Here is a 20265-nt window from a genome sequence, read left to right on the forward strand (position 1 = left end):
TAGAATACAGGACTATATAGTACAGTGAAGGCTGTGCTATAGAATACAGGACTATATAGTACAGTGAAGGCTGTGCTATAGAATACAGGACTATATAGTACAGTGAAGGCTGTGCTATAGAATACAGGACTATATAGTACAGTGAAGGCTGTGCTATAGAATACAGGACTATATAGTACAGTGAAGGCTGTGCTATAGAATACAGGACTATATAGTACAGTGAAGGCTGTGCTATAGAATACAGGACTATATAGTACAGTGAAGGCTGTGCTATAGAATACAGGACTATATAGTACAGTGAAGGCTGTGCTATAGAATACAGGACTATATAGTACAGTGAAGGCTGTGCTATAGAATACAGGACTATATAGTACAGTGAAGGCTGTGCTATAGAATACAGGACTATATAGTACAGTGAAGGCTGTGCTATAGAATACAGGACTATATAGTACAGTGAAGGCTGTGCTATAGAATACAGGACTATATAGTACAGTGAAGGCTGTGCTATAGAATACAGGACTATATAGTACAGTGAAGGCTGTGCTATAGAATACAGGACTATATAGTACAGTGAAGGCTATAGAATACAGGACTATATAGTACAGTGAAGGCTGTGCTATAGAATACAGGACTATATAGTACAGTGAAGGCTGTGCTATAGAATACAGGACTATATAGTACAGTGAAGGCTGTGCTATAGAATACAGGACTATATAGTACAGTGAAGGCTGTGCTATAGAATACAGGACTATATAGTACAGTGAAGGCTGTGCTATAGAATACAGGACTATATAGTACAGTGAAGGCTATAGAATACAGGACTATATAGTACAGTGAAGGCTGTGCTATAGAATACAGGACTATATAGTACAGTGACGGCTGTGTTATAGAATACAGGACTATATAGTACATTGAAGGCTGTGCAATATGAATAACTGGGTGAAATAGTTGCAGTAAAGCTTGCAATACTAGGGCTCTAGGATTTGCTTGATACTTCCTCATCTCAGGCTAGGGCGATGCTGAATCAGTTCCATGTCTGTGTTGTTGGCATGAGGTCCTGAGTTTGCACACCCAGCATCTGTGTAAAGAATCATGCATGGCGGTGTGCATCTAGGACTAGTGGTGGGGGAGGGAAGCTGGCAAGCTGATAGATGTCTTAGGCACACTAGTATAGCCAGTTCAGTCAGAAACAGTTTCAAAACACAAGGTAAAGAGTAATAAAGAAAGAAATCCAACGTTGACACCCGGCATTCACTCGTTAATCCATGCACATGTATATACAACAGCACAAGCACACACTTCCTCACACACATGAGATGAGGAAACCAATAGAAATAATCATTGCTCATCTCATCGTTGCCAGTTTGTTAAACTCTGATTCTTATCTGAAGACTGTTGCTGGGTCTGCTGACTCCACCTGGTGTGAATCCCTACCCTGGTGAACGTGTGCCTTTTCCCATGTCCCCAGTCTGCTGTTTCATAGGTAGATAAATAAAATGGCCACCACCGATTCATATTAACACAGGACTCCTGGGAGATCGGCATAAAAATTCAAATCTAACCCCTGGTTTTGTTAGCCTGTTTGCTTATGGACCAGTACATTATCTTAGTTTTCCATTTGAACATGCGGTTTTTGATTTATGATAACCGCATTCTGAAATGCCCATTTCTATTCTGAAATGCCTGTTTCTCAGTCATCCTTTGGGCAATCATTTCTTCAAGTTACTGAATGTATATAGAGCGGTTTATAACCTTCATAATGTTGAGAGAGAGTACTTTCTCTTTTAAGACCTACCAGTTCACACCACAGTCTCATATCCAGAACGTATATCGATGTATCCAATGCTGGGGATGTACACGCAGGGGTTTTCTCCTATGACCCAGCGTGCCTTGGCGGCTGCACCAGGCACTCATCTGTCAAGCCTTATGAGGTAAATAGGTTGCAGAAATGGAGGCAAATTACACACTTAATGCTTCCCTCAGGAGTCACTTCATGCCTCTGTCAATGCGGCAGGACTCTATAGAATTCTTTAAATTAAATAGAAGCTTTGCTTGGGAACTCATTCAAGTACACAGAGAAATAACAAAATAACATAAATTGTATTTTAATTTTTAGTAATTTTCCCCTCTGATATTTCTCCTACCCCCATCCCACTAACTGAGGTTTTATGGCAAGTACATTTATATAAACTACTGTGTTTCTCGAGTTACTGAAATCCAGCAATATCTTTTATTTTATTTTTATGGTACAAAGATAACTAATCTGGACTCTGTGTGCCACCTTAAAGATAGTGTTATCTAGGCATAACTGTGTGTTACTGTTCAGGAACCAAGGATGGGCAGATACAACCACCCACAGGGATGTTCTGCTGAATATATTTAAGTTTGACTTTGTGCCCAAATTTTTAAACCTTATCAAATGCTCCAAGACAGCTTTAAGGAAAGAAAAATATTCCCATTAAATTTGAGAGGCATGTTTCCACCTTTTAAATGTGAATATATATGCAATAGTAAGAGAAAATACTTATTTCAAGGAGACGGTTTTTCTAGTCTCCGTCAGTGATTCCCTGTGGAAATAACCCTTACATATGTTGAGTCTTAAGTAAAAAGGAACCCTTAGGTTTTAAGCTTTGAAATCTTTTAGATTCACACTATTTCTTGACTGTTTATGAAATCATATTACTGGTGTAAACTTCAACTGGCAGCAAGGAATAACAGTCCCACAAAACTTTTTTTTTCATTGAGTGAATCAAAATTGTGTAGCAGTGGCTTCCAGGGCATCTCAGCTTTACAGCCCTTGCCCAGAAGGCACAAGACCCTCCATTCTATTGGTTAGCAAGACATGAAGCATTTTAATATGTTCAGCTCATTCTCTACAATAAGAACTCATTACCTATAGATATGATCATAATTTAAATTTGAGGTTTGGTTTGGTTATTTGGATTATTTTGAACTGGGGTCTCTTATACAGTCTAGATTAGACCAGAACCCATTCCCCTTTCCTTGAGCTTCCTAATCCTGGTAGGATTCATCATACTTAGTTGAAGGAGTCTTATATTAGATATGGAAAACTTATTGCTGTTGATAATGGTGATGATGATGGTGATGATGGTGGTAGTGATGATGGTGGTGATGGTGGTGGTGGTGATGGTGGTGGTGGTGATGATGATGGTGGTGATGGTGATGATGATGGTGGTGATGGTGGTGGTGATGGTGGTGGTGATGATGGTGGTGATGGTGGTGGTGGTGATGGTGGAGGTGGTGATGGTAGAGGTGGTGGTGGTGATGGTGGTGGTGGTGATGGTGGTGGTGATGGTGGTGATGGTGGTGGTGGTGGTGATGGTGGTGGTGATGGTGGTGATGGTGGTGGTGATGGTGGTGGTGATGGTGGTGATGGTGGTGGTGATGGTGAAGGTGGTGGTGGTGATGGTGGTGGTGATGGTGGTGATGGTGGTGGTGATGGTGATGGTGATGGTGGTGATGGTGGTGATGGTGATGGTGATGGTGGTGATGGTGGTGGTGATGGTGATGGTGGTGGTGGTGATGGTGGTGGTGGTGGTGATGGTGATGGTGGTGATGATGGTGATGGTGGTGGTGATGGTGGTGGTGGTAATGATGATAAGGATGGTGGTGGTGGTAGTTATTATGGTTATAATGATGATGGTGATAATAAAACCTACTTCTGAAAGCTTCTCATTCGCATGTAAGAGTCATTATGTATGGATATTGCTTGAGTCAGCCACCTTAAAAGCCAGAGAAAACTACTGAGAATATGAAATGAATTTTGGAAATCAGTAAAGAAGTAGAATAAATCACCGCATATTTCTATCTCTGTCTAACATTTGTGTTATCTCTGTCTAACATTCATTTTGGTATTACCAGTGGTTGATGCCCTCATAGAGTGTGGGTTAAAGATTATTCATTTTTGCTAACAATACCTTATCATTAAAATTTTCCCTGAGATATTGGCTGTGTTGTTTTTAGAAAAATTATGGTTTCCTGCTTTAAGAAAAGCACACATCAGTTTTAAATATGACAACGTATCTCAATTAATAAATTATTTTAGACATCTAATCTCAGCTAGCTATATGGTGATAGGCAGGCTTGTCATCTCAGAACCCAGAAGACTGAAGGGAAAGAATCACATGGCCAGCTTGTGCTACATACAGTTAAAGGCTAGCCAAGGCTATGGATATCAAGACCCTGTGTCAAATGACAGCAAATAATCTAGTTCATGGATTTTTACATCTATTTTTTTCTCTGGAATAGTAAAGCAAATATCCGCGTGTTCCTGATATCTTACATATCATATTAAAGGTGGAACACCTGGCAGTGCCTCCTTTTGGACTGAAAATATTCGGCTCTGAGCCTTCCTACTCCTATTCACCATGCATCAGGAGAAATACTCAAAGTCTGAAGCTTGTTTTGTGTCTTGTAAGTGACAGTGTCCAATCTGTAACGTCTTAGCCTTTCAAACACACCATACCTATTTTTAGTGTACTTGTTCCTTTATCTATTTAGTTATACATTTCCCATTCTATCTCTTGCTGCCTACCTGTAAAAGCTCCATCTTCCCTTCTGCCCATCATTTCCATTTTAATGTATTTATTCTTATCCATTTTCATCACATTTTTTTCATTTTTGCTATATCCTCCCTTGATTTGCTATAGTCTGAAACTGCCATGTATCTTCTAGCCAAAAGGAGAAACAGGAAATATGGCGACTGTGGGACTTTTTCTAATACTACATTCCACCAAAAAAAAAATCTTTGTTAATTTATTATAATTAGAAAAAAAAAGTGTGGTTGAAGCTTTTCAGCTGTGTTCTTAACTCTAAAATTTAAGCAATAAAATTAATATTTAGAGACCAATGATGACTTGTTATGGCCAAACTTCCAAGGGATAACCTACATTTGAGTATAAAATATCTGTTTGTAAATTTGAGAAGAGCATATTTGTAATCCTATGTTGTCACCAGTGAAGCACAGTGAACAACCAAATGAAAAAGACAATACAATCACTGTGCATGATACTACACTTTAGGAAAAGCAGCCTTTGAGTAAGTCATCGTAAACATTATACACTGTAAAATGCTTTGTGTCAGAGATGTGACTGACACATGCTGGCCTGCAGTGGTCTTTCCTTAAAGATCTCCAGGATGAGCAGTACATGGAGCCTGCTTTGGTATAAAGCACTAAGTAGAGAGTTAACACCTAAAGAGAAAATCAGCAGACTATGGGTTGGGGGAGGGCAGTAGGGTTGCAGGATATCCAGAAGCCAAGAATTCAGTCAAACCAAATGCAAATGCCATACCCTTTCTAAAGCATCTCTCGGCGTTTTCCTGAGCTATAGCTGATGGAACTAGGTTGTAGAAGAAATGGAGCCAGTGTTACATGATCGAGTAGAATCATGCAAGATAGAAAATAGAGAGGAGTTTAGAAAGAAACCACTAAGGTTAGTCGTCTCTGTCACTGGAGAGTGAGTGTTTCAGGATGCTCAAGATTCTCATCCTTGTAGCATCTGCAAGATCCATCTCCTCTTGTGTTGCCTTCTTCTGTCTCTCAGGTGTAAGTTCTTTAGAACTCTGGTCCACATTAGTTTTTTTTAAAGAGGGTATATGCTGTGAAAATTCTACAACCCTTCACAGCATATCCAAAGTAAAAAGTCAGGGAAAGTCTCTCCTATGTAGCAATGTGTATATTACATAATCTAATTAATGTAGATTAAATTTTCATTGAATGGATGAGGGCAATTCGTGGGACGAGAACAAATGACTTAGATCCAGATCTTAAAATGAGAAAGCATTGGTCTAATTTTCATTTTATCAAGCAAGAAGAACAAGGTGCTAAATTCCATGTTTATCTTTTTAAAAAAATACTTCTTGTATTTAAAATAAAATCACATCTCTTTCTTCTTTCCCTTTCCTTCTCTGATCCTTCCCATCCCGCTCTTGCTGTCTCTCAAATTTAGGGCCCTTACTTTTTTTTTTAAGTATAGTTCTATTTATTGATTGCTAATGTGTGTGTGTGTCCATAAATGCACGTGTGACGGTCAGGAGACAACCTGAAGAAGTTGGCTTATTCTCCCCAGTATACAGATCTCAGGAACTGAATACAGGTCATCACATCTGGCAGCAAGTGCCTTTCCCTGCTGAGACATCTTCCTGGTCCTCAAGACACACTTCTTTATTTCTTGCTTATTTAGCCTTTAAGCCTTTTTGATAAAGTATATATGCTTAAATGCCTTCTGGGCAGCAAGTCAGATTCATCCTCTAATGCTGGTCAGCAAGCTCTTTAGTAGCCCTTTCTTACAGGCAGCATGTACTGTTGTGTTTAGTGCTGTGCACAGTACAGTTTACAGGGCTCCTATAGAGAGCGTGAAGGAAGCTCAATGACATCAGAGGGCACGGTAGTCATCCAAGTCACTTTACAAAGAAGGGCTCTGATAGAGGGGCTAAGTCTGCTACGAAATGGGGTGGTCAAATACTCAAGCTGATTCCAGAAGGCTAGGGAAAATTCGTTAAACAAAGAAATATATGAATTTCATGGATTGGTCTTGTAGCCACACATTGGGTTGGCATCTGTCAGGGCCCAGCCTCGATGGGTTTCCAGTGTAGGGGCATGTGGATTAGAAATGTTAGGTAGGATAAACAGAGATAAAAAAAAGAGATACAAACATGGGATAGTACAGGGAGGCAATCCAGTGAATAATGAACGTGCCCTTATGTGATCCTGTGATCTTTAAACACCCCAACCCATCAGAGGGGAAGAAAGAGAAAGACTTTTTAAGTCAGGAGACAAAGAACAAATGAAGTGATTACCATGTTAATACCCAAAACACCAAGTAACCACACCTAGGTCAAGATGCTAGTGTTAGTAGCCGCCACATTTTAAGTCAAATCTCCTGTCCGGTAGCCTTGAAGGAGCAAGACTAGGCCTGAACTCTTTAGTTCACTTCTGTGAGCCATAGTAATGCCCAAAACACCAAATAACCACACCCTAGGTCAAGATTTCTCGGTTAGTAACCACACCTTAAGTTAAATCTCCTGTCAATTACCTTGAAGGAGCAAGACTGGGCTTAAACTCTCTAACCTTCAGTGAAAATGGTGAAACCCAACACTCCTCTTGTGAGACAAGAGGAGGCCCCAGGAAGCCCAGGGGTCAGTTAGCCTGTTTGTGCAGTTTCAAACAAAGGACCTTGTTTCCAAAAAGCTGAAAGATGGGGACCAACACCTCAGGTGCTCCTCTCAGGTCCACACGTGTACTGGTATACTTATGCCTTGAGGGGTTCCTGTATGAGTGTGTGAGCGCACCCCCTCCACCCCCAGAGAGAAAGACAGAGACTGAGAGACAGAGGGGGGAGAGCAGGAGGAGTTAAAATAAAAAGGGCGGGAGAACCAGAATTTCAAGATGGACCAAAATTCTGCAACACTGATGCCCGCATAGCCAGACTCAACAGTTTAAATGGTCCAGACTGCCTTGGGTGTGTTAGATGTTTCATGAAAGAAGGAGTGAGCACATGTGTTTAGTGGACGCTGGAAGACAATTGGGAGCGAAAGATGGCAACAAAACTTTAAGTGAAAAAGATTTTATAAACAATGTGATGGATGGGGAGCTGGAGGATAATAAAAAGGCCTGAAGAGGTCACGTCACATAGGATCAAAACAAACAGCTGTCATCTGCCATCCATTTTCTGCCTGTCAAGGTCTTTGAGGAAATGGAAAAATCAAGTTATTTATCTAGTAAGTCTAAATATTAAGACAACGTGTTAATTAAAGGATGTTAATTGGGCAATTGTGCTTCAGAAGCATGCTTCCAATTATGTGGATGTTGCATGCTAATCAAATAGTTTGGAAAATAATGAATTAGATCATTTTGTAGGTAATGTCATTCATTAGTGTCTCAGAGCCTTGTTCCTGTAGTCATCTTACTTCTGAAAATAATTTGTGATCTCATACAAATTTCCTCACCTTCAACCTTCAGCAAGAAGTCTAATTGCTAATGAAATTTGCATCCTAAATGTCCCTTCTCCTTTCCGAATCATCCGTATGATTTAAGCACTTGCTTATTTTTTAAAGTGACTTTAAAATCTTCAGTACTCAATTAAAAATCATTATTCCATTAAGTCTGAGACCTGAAAAAAATTAATGGCTTCATAGATCATAATCAAGACTTCTAGTTTTTTTGGCACACAAGAAAGCCAATCATTTAGTTATCCTCTTACATATCAAATTTAGATGCTATTAGAGATTCATTTTTCAGCTACTTTGAAATTTGCTTTCTTCCTGAGTCCCTAGAGATGGGAAATTCTCTTGTATCTCAGTGTGGCACGAACTTACAGAATGTATTTTGAATGAAAAGTTGCATATGTTGTCTGTCCTCATTGAATCTGGTGTAACTCTTATGTAAAGAAATGACCAGATGCTTCCAACAGAAAGTTGGTAAGGCATTTATACTTCTTCGTCTTGGCCATTTTCTGCAGACATTTGATCTCCAGAGGAGAGCAGCGATCATGGCTTATTTATTCAGGAAGACTGAGCTGGTTTTCCTCACTAGGACTTTGCTTACAGTGTCTTCGCATAGTATTTGGAAAAACTTAAGTATTATACAAAGAGGAATGCATGGGTGTGGAAAAATATTCATGGTGAAAGACGTGTAAAATAAATGAAGGATTCTTTAAAATTTACACCGAGCTGGATTGCAGTGAGCAAATATCAGAGAAGAATCCCTGATGGGATTATTCTAAGGAAAGAGTCCCATATGGCACAAGTGGTTTTTGTTAGATCAGGCCCAGCTGTTGCACGCCGTGCTGGACCATCGCTAATGGAGAAAGCAGTTGTGCTTATGTTTTCTAAAATCCCTATTAGGAATATTCGCTGATAACAGCATGCATCTTTGTTGAGGTAGAAATCTATGAAAGTTTTGTTGTTTGTCATTTGAAAACTGATGATAAGTTGATCCACTACTCAACAAAGATTTACATATTGTTGGGGAAAGTTGCTGATGTCTTGCTTAAGAGTCCATCTTCCAAATATGAGAGATACCAAGCCTGTTATAGAACACGGTGCTGTTGGTAACCTGTATATTTTGGGTTCTGTATCATGGCTTCAATTAGCCATGCATCAAAAATCATTCAGGGAAAAGTTGGGGTCCATACTTAATATGTGCAGGCCTTTTGCATTATTTTATCTTACTCAACATAACATAATAACCATTTATTTATTATTTATAAAATATTAGACATTACAAATAATCTAGTGAAAATTTCATGCACACAGGTGAATGTACCTGGGAAAACAGGCTGTCCAAAAATGCTGTGCCTTTGACTTAAGGGACGTCAACATTTGTGAATTTATGGGCATGTGCAGGAAAGTTCCGGATCCAATCCTTCACAGTACACAGGGACAGCTATGCCACAGTTGCACATTTATGAATTTTCATAAGTAAAAGTAAAACAAGCAAAAGTGAATGTGTTTCTAGATGTTTCCTTTGGATACTTTTTATTATTATTTATTTATGTTATGCTTTTTTGCATAACCACAGCTCACTGTGTATTTTCTGCCCTGGTATTCAGAAGGTCATGACAGGGTTAGGAGTGAAAACTGGAGTTGAAACCTTGAAAACAGGCTTCTGTTTTAAAATAGACATTTCAATAGTTTTCCATCCTGTTTTTTAAAGGCCAGCTGCTTCCAATGTCTGAATAAAGCAGACGGAAACCCCCAGACCCTTTGAGGAGTCCTTCCAAGTGTCCTAGCAGCTTCTTTTCTTCATCTTCCTTCCCCAGTCCCAGGCTTTGGATAATCATAGTTATACATAGCAAACAGCAGTGGTTGAGTTTCTCAAACCTTTCTACTCTGCACCTTGACCTCCTCGTGAACTTCCAAAGACTTGCATTCTGAGGCCAGCAGCTGCCCCACCTACATAGTATGGTTCCCATCCCTCCATGCTCTGACATTCTAAATGTTAACCTTCCTTGTTCTCCCTCTAGGTCATTACATCAGCCGTGGTTTGCAGCTTCCCCGTTCACTGTATAAAAGATCACATTTGTGCAAGTGGCTAGCCTTCTCGCAGCCTCTGCTGCTCACCTGTAAAACTCAAGGCAAACATTAATATAAATAATAGTTTTGTAAGGAATCAAGGAGGTGACACACTGAAAAGCTCAGGACAGCATTCGGGACAATAGGAGTATTTCAGAAGACATCACTCCAGCATATCCGCTCGTTGCACCTTTCCCAAGGATTAAATCTGACTCAGTTGAAATGAAATTCATTCTCTGTGTTCTCCCTGGCCCTCCATGTGATTAGTTATTAGTGGCACTCCGTCAGCTGGAGCACTGTCGTCCCCTGTGTGTGGTATCCGTCCCCCCCCTCCAACTAAATTGCTAAGAGGAAGATGTCCTGTCCTTTCACACCAGGTCCCACACATTTTGTGTTGATTAATAGATTAAAGTGATACTTGTCATAACAGTTTATTGGGGTTGTCCAAGCAGAGACTACAGATGACAGCAGGCTGCCCAAGCAGCTGTTACAGGAGGAATGTGAGTGCGGCGACGGCAGGAGGTTTAAACAAAGTCCCCCTTCAGATGGATCAGAGCCATCAAGAGCTGGGAATTCAGCATGTCTGGCGGCTTTCCGTAGCACACAGCGAGCAGGAGGAGGGGAGCTCACTTTAAACAAAGACGCTGGGCTACAGTAATGATGTTCAAGAGCAGAACTGTGGGGAGGAACTAATCTCGCAAAGAGCTGCAAAGCAAAGAAGCATCTAGAGGAGGATTTACAACAGGATGGGACCTGGTGGTTGCAAACCAACTGCCATCCACAGTTACACTCAGAAGAACTATTGAATTATTAACAATGAGGGCCATAATGCATTATATAGATGATAGCTATCAGGGACCATCAGAAGGAGAGCAAGAATGACCTCTTGAAAGATCCCACTAGTAAAAATGATACATTTTAAACAAATACATATAGGTATATAATGTTTTAACTTGTCTTTGTGTGTATGTGTTTGTGTGTGTCTGTATGTTTTCCTAACTCTTGCATGGACTGCTTGACTGATTAGGTCATCAGGAGGGTGGAAATTATGTGAAGGAATTCACCTGTCTTGGAATTTGGGTTCTCTTCACTAGAGTAAGGCCACAAAGCAAAGAAACATCTTTCTCTTGGGATTAGGTAGAGAGAATAAGCCAGCTGAAGAGATCAGATTGTAATTAACTAAGAATGGACCAGGTTCTGAGTCCTTTGCCATTGTCATGACTTGAGGAGAGCTAAAATGGGCAAAAAAGGACCAGGTGGGAACACGAAGTGTGAGCGGCTGAGTTAAAGGACCAGGGAGGCCCTGAATGAACTCACCTGAGCCAAGTGTGTGTGATGTCCGAAGCTCCGTGTTTCATGGATGGTACTCTTCTCTTTCTCCCTCCCTCCCTCCCTCTCCATCTCCCCTTCCCTCTCTCCCTCCCTCCCCCTCTCTCTCTTTCTCTCTCTCTCTCTCCCATGCTTCTCCTCCCCTCTCCTCTCCTCCTGAAGATGCTAAGCAACTTATATTTGGGTAATCAAATGGAAATGATGGAATAAGTGTCTCGCCAAGGCCATGCATTTGCAGACATGTTGCTCAATGATCCAAATCTAATACTCACTGGCATGCTAACAAGATGACCTCCGTGAGACAAACTTTGAGGATAATGTCACTTTCCACTGACTATATAATCAAATTCATAAGGCAACAGTGGCATAAGGCCACTGTGTCTATCAGTCTCACCTGTATAGGAGCACACACAACATTCAGAGGAAGGGCAGTGTGTCTCAGTCAGGTCAGAACTCCTAGTCCCTCATGGCGGTCCATTTAGAACTCTAGTTTCCCATAAAATGCTCCTGGATGCACAAGTGGAGGCCCCATCCAAGTGTAAACAGTGGCAGATAAAGCTTTGAGTACAGAATAAATGAGTCTTTAGTATCTCTTGAAGATTCAGTTAAGTGATTGTTTTAAGAATTGTGTTTTTCTAAGACGTAGATGTGTGTGTCTGTATGTCTGTCTTGTTATTTTTTTTAATTTTCTTATTTATTTTACATACCAAGGACAGTTTTTCCCTTTTTTCCTCCCATTCCCTCTCCAAACCTTCATACACTTCCTCTTCTCCCACCTCCCATCCACTCCTCAGAAAGAGTAAGGCCTCCCTTGGGAAGTCAACAAAGCCTGGCATAACAAACTGAGGCAGGGCCAAGCTCCTCTCCACTGCATCAAGCTTGAGCCAAGCATCCCACTATAGGGAGTGGGTTCCAAAAAGCCAGCTCCTGCACCAGGGACAAATGCTGGTCCCACTGCCAGGGGTTGCAAAGACAGACCTAGCGGCACATCTGCCACACACACGCAGGGGGCCTCGTTCTGTGCCATGCAGGCTCCCTGGCTGTCTGCCTACAGTGTCTGAGCTCCCACGAGCTTGTCTTATAGTTTACTACTTACTCTGTGTTGACAAGATGTCCAGAGTCTACAGTCAAACATGTATATTGACTGTAAAGCAACAGATGTAAATGCAAGAATTAGCATGTGATTTTGTCACCCTGGTTTGGGGACAACTGAAGGAAAGGGAACTTAGTCAAGTGAATCACATAATTCCGTTTTAAAAGGAAAATCGAAATCTCTTTGAAGGTAACATGGGGTTTGAAATGGTAGGAAAGATGTATAGCCCTTCAACTAGGAGAAAGGAATGCCTACACCGAGGACAGAGGGCAGCATGGGGCCACGCTGTGTCCTCCATTGTGTCGTCTCCCTGGGCAACCACACGTAACAGCCAAGAATCCTGGCTGTCCGGCTCTGTTGATCTAGCAAGCTTGCTGATATAACATAGTCTGAAAATAGACGTAATAGATGTTCCTCTTTCCTTTCCAAAGGATAGATGGTGACATTCTACAGGCTAGATTGCCACCCAAATCTAGTTTGCCACCCAACTCTGTAGACACTTAAGCTGTATTTTTACTCAATTTTTTAAATGTTTGCATAATTTCCTAAATGAGGATTGTAAACATCACTTCCATCCTTCCTCCTCCCTCTCTATCCAGCTCCTCCTGTATCCCCCAATTCCCTCTCAAATGCATGAACTCATCTTGTCCTTCTCTGTTATTGTTCTATTGTTCTGTGTCTCTGTCTTTGTCTCTCTCTCTCTCTCTCTCTCTCTCTCTCTCTTTGTGTGTGTGTGTGTGTGTGCATGTGTGTAGAACCTAATGAATCCCTTTAGTGTTACTTCTATGTACATGTGTTTAGGGCTGGCTACCTGGGATTAGATAGCCTATGCCAGAGCTTGTCCCTTATGAGAACATTTTTTTGTCTCAGCATCCCCTGAGATCTCTGTCTAAGGATAAGATCTTCTGAACTTGCCCTACCCACAATGGCATCTCACCTCATGGTGTCATTATTGGGGTTCATCACTAGTTCTAGCTCTAAGCATAGGTTTCTCCTTACTTCTTTAAAAAGAAGTCTGTAATTAAAATTTCTCTTGTCTCATTTTATTTGAACATGACTGAATTTATTTATTCTTACTGTGATTTGTAAACAAAGGGCCCAACAGGATGGCTCAGTGGATAAGGTGACATGCTGCCAAAGCTGATGACCTGCATTGAATTCCCCAGACTCCCACTGTGGAAGGAGACAACGGACGAGGCAGAGTTATTCCCTGACCTGTACACACTCCATGCACGCACCACATACATACACACAAAGAAAAATGAATGATAGCTGGGCGGAAGAAGGGCGATAAAACATTTTTAAAAGATTTAAAGGTAAAACAGCAGACAGACTTTGCTCATTCAAAAACAGCCAGAGTCAAACATGTGCCTGAAGCTGTGTATCTTCTTAGGAGCTTGAGTAGAACACAACCGATAGATGGACCAGCGTTAAGTTAAGTCACCGTATCAGGATGAAGAAGCCGTCTTCAGGTTAATCAAATGCACAGCAGCCATCCCAACTCAAACAGTCACTAATGAGACGTCTGGAGCTTTTACTGCCTTTCAGAAGAAGCCAAAACATATTGCAACCTTGGGTGGGGAGCAAAAGCTGATTGCAGAAGATGAAAATGTAAACTTCAAAAATCAAAAACCAATCTCACGACCTAGGAAAAATTTCTCATGAAGATTAGCCATTTCAAAGGCTTTACTGTAGTAGTTAGTAACCATCGAGAGTTCTGCCCAAGTACAAAGGCAGATTGCCCATGTCCCACCAGCAGTTCAGCAGCGACTCAGGTTAGACAGGGGACTCTGCAGGCTTCCTAAGAACTTTCAGTGTGTTGAGGTCAGAGAGAAAGAGGGGTGTGAAGGGAGTGATTTGGGCAGTCTGTGTGGTGCTGGTCCTGTGTGGTTGGAGCACAAATAAGGCCACTTCCTGTACCTGGAAAATGCAGATCCTGTTCTGATTGCATTGCAAAGTTCCTGGAGGATGAATCAGTGAATAACCCTCTTGCTCCTGGAGTTAAATCAAGGCGGAAAAGCAGCACAGCCCAATGCATCCCTTTCTGGTAGTTGAACTCATGCCCGTCTGTGTTTGCCATCAAAAGCCTTGGTGGCTGCAAATCCTAATTTTATCCCATTCGATGACCTTGGTGGTGATCGCTGATAAACATTCCTGAATGTAAATTCCTTATTTTCCTCAGTGACTATTAAGACAGGAAACCCTACAGAAACACTGTCTGTCTCCTGGGCCATGATCTACATGTATTCCTCCGTTCCCTGCAGACCTCATTTCCTGTATTAGAGCTTTCCTCTATGGTCTTGTGGCCTGAGATGCTCTTTGGCTCAGTCACTGGCTGTCCGGGCCCTGCCCTCCCCTCTAAGTTTCTGTTCCAGTGTCCCATGCTTAGTCATGTCCTGGCAACCCCTATGAGATGCTGTGTGCTGGCATCCCTGCCTTCATTCGCTCTCTTCCCACATTTTCCTTTTCTTTTGGACGTTGATCACTGGTTGCACCATATACTTATTTAGTATTTTCTTTTTGTCGACCACAAGAATAAAAGCTATCAAAATTCAAGCACAAGCTTGTCTTCACTTCTCTATTTCCAGAGCCTAGAACTGAGCCTGGCACATAATAGGTGTCTTCCAAATAAAAAGAGAAACACTTATTGACGCTGGGTACAATATAAATGTGCAGGGAATCTGAGCCCAGGTAGAGGCTCTATGTAAAGTAAATGCTAGAATATGTATTTTGTACAACCCACAGTGCACTCAAAGTAAAACCTTCAGTTTGGAATGGAGCCTACTCTGAAAATGTATTATTAAGATTTCAGCAGGCATGAACGGCATCACTTTCATAAAACAGTTTGGGCTGGACACATGAAGGGAAGTGAGAAAGATATGAAAAAGAACGAAAGAGGAATGCAGCGCTCCAGGTATCCATTGTACACACACATACACACAAACACATGCACACACACGCACACACACTCTGCAGCTATTTTTAAATCCTCTATGGAAATCACCCTAGAAAGGCTAAATGAGAAAAGCAGAGTCGCAAATGGAGCTCCACAGCCAAGCTAGCGCTCAGGATGCAGGAGCACGGTTATCAGGGCATCGGCTCACATCCTGCCTGAAAGGGCTGACCCCTCTTAAGGAGATCTCTATATCAGTGCCAGCTGCTGTGATTGGCCTTGTGATTGAGTGCTAAGACCTATTGAATGGAAACAGAAGGATTTTAGGGGAAATTTCTTTAAGTCAAACTTCTTAACCTTTGCTACAGAGGCAGCTTTGCACTTAAGTGAGTTTCAGTTTCTGGGGCTTCCCAGGTTCACTCTCCAAAAGGTTAGTTTTTGCTTTCTGTGTATTTTCTCCCTGGCTCTCCTTTCTCCCCTCCGGTCTTTCTTCTCTCAGTTCCCATATAGTCAGCAGGGTGGAGTCCCCATCTCTCATGGCCCTGCCCATCCCAGGACAAGGATATATCATCTGTTCCGAGAGTTTTTTTATATTTTTTAAATTAATATTTATTTGTTTATTATGTATACAATATTCTGTCTGTGTGTATGTCTGCAGGCCAGAAGAGGCCACCAGACCTCATTACAGATGGTTGTGAGCCACCATGTGGTTGCCGGGAATTGAACTCAGGACCTTTGGAAGAGCAGGCAATGCTCTTAACCACTGAGCCATCTCTCCAGCCCTGTTACGGGATTTTTTTGGTGAGGATCCCAGAGAAAGCATCGGTGACAACACTTTAAAGAGAACGTAGAGCTGTTGCATGTGAGCTCAGAGCTTTGCTGGACTTCAGGGTAGCGGAGGACCGGACTGAAGGATATTTCTGAAGGAATAGTAATCTTGCTTCTGGGACAACCGCCAGGATATATTAATCACTGATTTCTCACCTCTCACCTGAACCTAGATTTGCTTCATTGGCTTATTTAGTGTGGTCTTCCCCAAAAGCCAAGCTGATCCAAATTCTCCAAAGCATTAGAATCTGCATGATGTGTCAGGAGGAGGCCCAGTGTCCTAAATGGTTTTTCTTCCACCCTTACTGTAGTTACCCATTAAAAGGAACACTATCCCTGACAGTATCAGTAAATTTTAATGAAATATTGAGGAATATGCATTTGTTTCCAAGTAGGAGAAGTTCAATTTCGCCAAGGGTATGGGGGCCCCACAGGCTCCCCATGGTGCTGTATAACAGAGTTCTCATAACCGAAAGCAATATTTAAAGTTCCTTTTCCTGTAGTTCAACAAGATGCTGTATCCTCAAATTCTGCCAATAATCAGTCCAGATCTTCTTCCAAGGCAGGAGGCAATATTGTTTTGAGACATGATTTAATGTCTAGGCCAAGTAATTCAGCCTTCAACTCTAGTCTCCTTTTTTTCTTTCTTTTAACGAAAGTTTTAAGAAGTGGGTGGACAGGAAGTCTCAGCTTCCATGCCAAGAGAGGCAAAGTGTACAGACACTGGGGGAGGGGAGACATGTTGCTTAAAACAGAGATCCAAGGGCATTTCCTTAGCACAGAATCCACTTGCTGCCCTGAAGTCCCAAGTATTTTGCCAACCAGACATCACAAGAAGCTTAGGGTTGCAGAGTTGTACTTCCTAAAATCAATGAATGAGGTTGAGGCAATAGGTGCTTCCTCTAGTAACAAGAGCTGAATATCCAATACGTCAGTGTTCATAACTGCTACATGTATGTAGACAGTGTTAAGCATTTCCTTAAACCATTTTTTTTCTGTTAAATCATGAAGGTGTGCACTCTGAACTAGAAGATAAAAGGCACAATGCTGGAACATAACCAGGGGCAGGCAAGTAGAAGGACTAACTCCACCCAGGAGTGCTGGGAAGCCTTCCATCTGAGAAGACATTGTCATAGGCTTGAACCATGAATAAGAGTCCAACCCAGAAAAGCAGACAAGAGTGGGCTTTGGTATTGAAATATAAACACAGAAAAATCTCTGAGGGAGCATGTAGCTTAAATTAACTTTTTTATGCTGGGCAGTGGGTGGCTCAGGCCTTTAATCCCAGCACTTGGGAGGCAGAGGCAGGCAGATCTCTATGAGTTCGGGACCAGTCTGGTCTACAAGAGCTAGTTCTAGGACAACAAGTTCTACACAGAGAAAACCTGTCTCAAAAAAAAAATAATAATCTTTGTAACTATTGACAAACCTATAGAACAATAATGGTGTGTGTGTGTGTGTGTGTGTGAGTGTGTGTGCGTGTGTGTGTGTGCGCACGCGCGTGTGTGCGTGTGTGTGAAGTTAGTTGATGGCAGAAGTTGACTAACACGGTAGCATCATTGCACAGGCTAAGGATAGAGAGCAGTATGTGTAGACTCACGAGATGGGGGTGTGATGTGCAGCTGTCCTGAAGACACAGATCAGAGAGAAGTATGAGGCCATGGGAGACGATGTGGGAAGAAAAGCAGAGTCCCCACTAAGGCCAGGGCTTCCCAGGCTGCAGGAAAGAAAGTGAATTCACCCTGCAGTGCAAAAAACGGTCCAAGGAGAATTCGCCAGTGAATGACACCGGGACCGTTCTCAGACTGTCATTAAACTGTTGTCTCAGACAACACGTGGGTGCGGGGAAATATTTTACCGTGTTTTCTTTGCTGTTTTAGAAGCGCTTTCCCTACAAGTCATTCAAATTAATGATGTTTTGTTTGGAATGTTTGCAGCAAAGCGTTTGTACATTGATTTCTTTCAAAAGTAGTTTCTTTCAGCTCTAGTTTCAAGATTTCAGAAGACAAAACGGTGAGTCTTTGTACTTTGTTCCAAATGTGTTCGCAGCCCTTCTTTCTGAAAGGGTGCACTAGTTCTCAGGGCTGCAGTGACAAAGGTCACAGAGTGGCCTGCGGAGTGGCTCAGTGGGTGGAGGGCTTGCCTTAGATTCTCGAGGACCTGAACTCAGATCCCCAGGATGCATACAGCAGTCATGAGCTGTAGCAAAAGCAGCTGTAATCCCCGCATGCCTCTGGGAGGCCAAGACTGAGAAATGGCCTAATACATACTCATGAGCCAGCTCGCCTGAGGTATGCAGCAGGGAACAACACAGGAAGCTGTCTCAAGGAAGGTGTGGGGGGAGCAAAGCTACCCAGGGTTGTTCTCTGGCCATTGCACATGTGTCATGGCGTGCGCAGCATGTACACACACACACACACACGTGCACACACACACACACACACATGCACACACACACACACATGCACACACACACATACACACACACACACATGCACACACACACACATGCACACACACACATGCACACACACACATGCACACACACACACACACATGCACACACACACACACGCACACACACACACACACAAATAAATGCCAGCTGTTTTAAAAGGAGCCCTAGAAAGCATACGCACATGTACCTTTAATTGAAGATGATGCTATGTGCATTCTCCTCCCCACACTGTGGACTTCATCCTTCCCCTACCGCTCTGTTAGACCCATGGTGCATGCTCTGGCAGCATATCATCAGCCAGTGCTGGAGGGTTAAGGAAATAATGTTACGAAACTCCCTACTTTACTTATGGGTAACGAGAGTACCACTCACTCTCTTAAAAAGTGCTGCTCCCCATCGTAGTTTTTCTTGACTCAGGATCCAGAATGGCTGCATTGTGATTCACCCTCCAGGTTCTTTTGCATGAGTATCAGGAAATTACTAGGAATATTCCTGGTTTGTTTGTTTGTTTGCCCATTGGGAAGCTCAGAGCTGCTTCTGGATCTAAACTTCCATACTGAACTAAACCTACACAGAACTTTTCCCCAGATTCTCTGGTCCACTTCCTTTCTCTCGTGCCCTCCTTCTTCACGGACGCCATTTCTCTCTCTTTTTTGAACATAGTCAAACTCAGCTTAGGCAGCTTTGCTCGCTGAGTGGCTTCAGAGGGAGCACAACCACCTGGATGTTTATGGATGAGGCTTCTCCCTAGAGGGATAAAGACAGGACGTCTTAGGAGGCCGTGTGCAGTTCGGTCCTCAGTGGGTCGATATAAGGCTTGTTTATCCATGGAGTCCTATTCTAGAAGCCTGGCTCATGAGTGAACAAGCAAATCTACAAGTGCCCTGCTCACTCTGCTAACAGCTTCGGATAGAGTAATGGCCGCAGCGCCGTATGCTATCATGTTGCTTCCCTGGCTTTAACCCTCTCACTTTGGTTTCCTCCCTCGGGTTGTTTCAGGTTTCTGTTGATGAAGTAAATTATTAGTGCCATAGCCCACACTGGAGGCTCTGCTTCCTTGAAAACTTGGGCTCAAACTAATGTGCCAGCATTTGTTGCGGGCAGAAATTAGCCCTTCCTGCTGCTTCTATATTGGGTACTTGTCTTACAGATGGTGGCTGCCTTTTTTGATTATTGAATTGGGTCTGCATTGCCAAGTATTTGTTTTTGGCAGAAAACTTTTGCTATTGATGTCTTTCTTAGTAGAAGGCTGACAGTAAGTATGTCTCCTCTGTTGTCCCCAGTTGCAGCATCTTGACCCCAAGTTCCACAGGAACCCAGGCAGACACAAAAGACTGGCTGATGTCACTGCTCTTAATGAAGCTGATATAACTCGCCAGGCTTCCACTAGGAAGGCAGAATTTTTCTCTCTTGGCAGAAACTAGAAGACGTGCTATAAAATCAGAAGTAAGCTGTGAAATCCACTTTAAGTTAATACTGAAGTGTGTCGTTCCATTGACCTAGCGTTCTGAAAAGCATGTGGTGTTGTCCATTGAAAGATAATAAAACTGTGATGGAAATCTGTCTCTGGCCAAAGGGAAGAGAGGAGGAAGTGTTTCCGTCTTACTATTGTTGATTATTTTGCTTCTA

General features: G+C 42.3%; 1 protein-coding gene across 2 annotated transcripts in view; it reads left to right on the forward strand.

Annotated features, from left to right (window-relative positions):
* Gpc6 (glypican 6) overlaps window positions 1-20265 on the forward strand; it is a 989931-nt gene that overhangs the window by 549728 nt on the left and 419938 nt on the right. The gene's annotated exons all lie outside the window — the stretch shown is intronic.

The sequence above is a fragment of the Microtus pennsylvanicus genome, chromosome 15, assembly GCF_037038515.1.
Source record: "Microtus pennsylvanicus isolate mMicPen1 chromosome 15, mMicPen1.hap1, whole genome shotgun sequence".
In the NCBI taxonomy this organism is placed as follows: domain Eukaryota; kingdom Metazoa; phylum Chordata; class Mammalia; order Rodentia; family Cricetidae; genus Microtus; species Microtus pennsylvanicus.